Genomic DNA, 4542 nt, shown 5'->3' on the forward strand with positions numbered 1-4542 from the left:
ACGAAGAAATAAAATAGTTAAAGAAGTAGCAGAAGAAGGACAACAGTCACTGCCAATTGAGGAGCAGGACTTGATGTCCCTTGTTGGCAAAAGCTTTAAAAATTATGACATATTAAGTTTGTTGGAACGGGAGGATACACCAAGGAAGCAGAAAGAGTCATTGTGCTTACTTTGGTTTACAAATAATATTTTTTTGCCGAAGGATCCGGGCAACAACATACTTTTAAAGTATGTCTATTTCTGTCAGGATATTGAAGCTTTCAAGAACTACCCGTGGGGTCATGAGAGCTTTCATCTAATTGTCGACTACATGTTGAGGCCTTTAGGAGAAAAGACCAGTAATTTGTTTGGGTTTCCATGGGCTTTCATGGTAAAGCTGAATATTTTTAATCTTTTATATTATATTAAGTAATAATCAAACATTTGATTATTTACATGTTTTCCTTTTTTACAGGCCTGGGCATTTGAAGTCATTCCTTATTTTTGACCCACCAAGTAATTGCAGCAGAAGAGAGATGATTCCCAAGGATGATGAGATGGTTGATGGCAAGAACAAAAACTACCAAAGAAGGGCATATTCCAGATCTTTTTAACCCTCCTTTTGATGCAGTAAGTTATTATTAGTGTATTACAGGCATATGTTGCTACATTTATCTCACATGTTGCTACTGAAGATTCATCTATTGCTACATATGACACAAATGTTGCTACAGACGAATCATGTGTTGCGACCTACGCCACAAATGTTGCTACAAATGAATTGTCTATTGTGACATGCGCCACAAATGTTGCTACAGATGAGTCATGTGTTGAAACATATGACACATGTTACAACAGACAATTCATCTGTAGCAACAAATAATTTTTACTGATGACTTAGTTTTACAATTTTAGGTTGTCCATCCATGGATTACCCTAACAGAAGAGGAATTGCAAATTTCATATCGAATAACTCTAGGGTTGGTAGAAACCATTTTTGATCCTGTTGTGGATAGAGTTCAAATGGTGTTGGCTGGAGCAACAACCATCAAAAGAGAGAGAGAGTTCCTAATGAAGTCATTAATGAATTAGTTGTTTTTGATGGTACTGATGTTGATGATGGTGCTGGTGTTGGTGCTGCTGCTGCTGCTGGTGCAGTACAACACGAAGGGGCTACCTCTTGTAGACGATGTTGTGGCTTTCTCTGTGAGAAGTGTACGAAACATGATGAAGATTCTATCATGTATCTACAAAAATTAAGTGAAGCTGTCAATGAATTAAAAAACAAGAGGGGGTGTGAAGGGCATTGTATCAAAGAATGTGTGGCATGAATATACTCCAAAGGCCAAGCGGAGAAAAAAGTCATTTGCTAAGGCAATGCAAAATTTGAAGAGGAAGATGTTTGGAGAAATTCCAAGGGCCGTAATGGAGGAAGTGGTGACGGAGTATAAAAAGTTGAATATTTATAGGCGTCCCTCTGTAGCTGAAAAAAAAGCAGTAATTAATGTGACCAGTGCAAAGGATATTCGAATGGAATACGACATACATGTTTTTACCGGTCAAGATTTCAGAAACATGACAAGCCTAGAAGTTTGTTGGGAAGACTGGCTAATCCTACTTTTTATACTACATCTATTTCTTATGTCTTTTCAGTGACTACTCTTCCTAATTATTTAATATTATTTTTTATTTCAGTATATTGACGAAATACTTAACCTCATGCGTCAGCGGCATTGGAAATACCCGGATTACTATGATCCCAAGGATAGAATCCTGGATCTCAACTTCTCTATGAACTTCCTACATAGATATGATCAAATGAGCGATGAGGCAACAATGTCAGGTGGTAAAAGCATGAGTCAGTTAATAGATGACTTTGTATGGGATGATGATATGATTGACTATATCAGGGGTATTAGGCGAACTCCTGGAGGCATGGATTGGATTGATGAAAAAAGGATTTTGACAGTCATGAACACGTCGGGTAACCATTTCATAACTCTCGAGATTCTCTTGCACGAGGGATTGATCAATGTTTATGACTGAAACCTGGTGGTTACGGAACATGAAAAGTTTTTCACACTCATACAACCTGTCTTCGAGTTGCTGCCTAAATTGCTGAAGCAGAATGGAATAATGAATCATTTTCTAGAGAAGTTGCTCACTACACCATGGGAATTTAATGGTCGAATAGAACCTATCTTACAAAATGCAAGTGGATCGGCATGCGGGTCATATTCCATTTAATTCATTAAGAATTTGATTAGTCAGACAGAATTGCATCCACCCAGTTCACTGTTATGTGACAATCTAATTGAATGGATGCAATATATTTGGGCTTATGGAATAATATCTCAGAGCTTAAAGCCTTGACATTGTGATTGTAATTTAAGATAATGTTTAATTTATCAATTATGTTGTTTTATTTTATCTTAGACAATGTAATTAAAGACAATTTTTGTTTTATCAATTTGTCTGTCACAACATTTAGCATATGTCGCTACAGATGATTTGGTTGTAGCAACATTTGAGCCATACGTTACTAGAGATGATTATATGTAGCAAGATTTGAGTCATATGTTGCTACAGTTGATGCGTATATCGCAACATTCGTCAGTCACAACATGTGGCATATGTTGCTACATATGATTATCTGTAGCAACATTTGAGTCATATGTTGCTATAGGTGATTATATGTAGCAACATTTGAGTCATATGTTTCTACAGATGATTATATGAAGCAACATTTGAGTCATATGTTTCTACAGATGATTATATGTAGCAACATTTGAGTCAGATGTTTCTATGGTTGATGCGTCTATTGCAACATTCGTTCGTCACAACATGTGGCGTATGTTGCTACAAATGATTATCTCTAGCAACATTTGAGTCATATGTTGCTATAGGTGATTATATGTAGCAACATTTGAGTCATATGTTGCTACAGATGATTATATGTAGCAATATTTGAGTCATATGTTTCTACATGTAATTTTATATAGAAACATTTGAGTCAGATATTGCTACATATGATTATATATAACAACATTTGAGTCATATGTTTCTACATATGATTTTATGTAGCAACATTTGAGTCATATGTTGCTACAACTTATTATATGTAGCAACATTTCAGTCAAATGTTTCAATAGATAATTTTATGTAGCAACATTTGTGTCAGATGTTGCAACAGATGATTACATGTAGCAACATTTGAGTCATATGTTTCTACAAAATATTTTATGTAGCACATTTGAGTCATATGTTGCTACAGTTGATTATATGTAGCAACATTTGAGTCATATGTTTCTACAGACTTTTTTATGTAGCAACATTTGAGTCATATGTTGCTACAGCTGATGCATATATCGCAACATTCGTCCGACACGACATGTGGCATATGTTGCTACATATGATTATCTGTAGCAACATTTGAGTCATATGTTGCTATAGGTGATTATATGTAGCAACACTTGAGTCATATATTTCTACAGATGATTATATGTAGAAACATTTGAGTCATATGTTTCTACAGATGATTATATGTAGCAACATTTGAGTCAGATGTTTATATAGTTGATGCGTATATTGCAACATTCGTTCGTCACAACATGTGGCGTATGTTGCTACTAATGATTATCTGTAGCAACATTTGAGTCATATGTTGCTATAGGTGATTATATGTAGCAACATTTGAGTCATATGTTGCTATAGATGATTATATGTAGCAACATTTGAGTCATATGTTTCTACATGTGATTTTATATAGCAACATTTGAGTCAGATATTGCTACATATGATTATATATAACAACATTTGAGTCATATGTTTCTACAAATGATTTTATGTAGCAACATTCGAGTCATATGTTGCTACAGCTGATTATATGTAGCAACATTTCAATCAAATGTTTCTATAGATAATTTTATGTAGCAACATTTGTGTCAGATGTTGCTACAGATGATTACATGTAGCAACATTTGAGTCATATGTTTCTACAGATTATTTTATGTAGCAACATTTGAGTCATATGTTGCTACAGTTGATTATCTGTAGCAACATTTGAGTCATATGTTGCTATAATTGATTATATGTAGCAACATTTGAGTCATATGTTTCTAGAGATGATTATATGTAGCAACATTTGAGTCATATGATTCTACAGATGATTATATGTAGCAACATTTGAGTCAGATGTTTCTATTGTTGATGCGTATATTGCATCATCCGTCTGTCACAACATGTGGCGTATGTTGCTACAAATATTATCTGTAGCAACATTTGAGTCATATGTTGCTATAGGTGATCATATGTAGCAACATTTGAGTCATATGTTGCTACAGATGATTATATGTAGCAACATTTGAGTCATATGTTTCTACATCTGATTTTATATAGCAACATTTGAGTCAGATATTGCTACATATTATTATATATAACAACATTTGAGTCATATGTTTCTACAAATAATTTTATGTAGCAACATTTGAGTCATATGTTGCTACAGCTGATTATATGTAGCAACATTTCAGTCATATGTTTCTATAGATAATTTTATGTAGC

The sequence above is a fragment of the Solanum pennellii genome, chromosome 10, assembly GCF_001406875.1.
Source record: "Solanum pennellii chromosome 10, SPENNV200".
NCBI lineage: Eukaryota > Viridiplantae > Streptophyta > Magnoliopsida > Solanales > Solanaceae > Solanum > Solanum pennellii.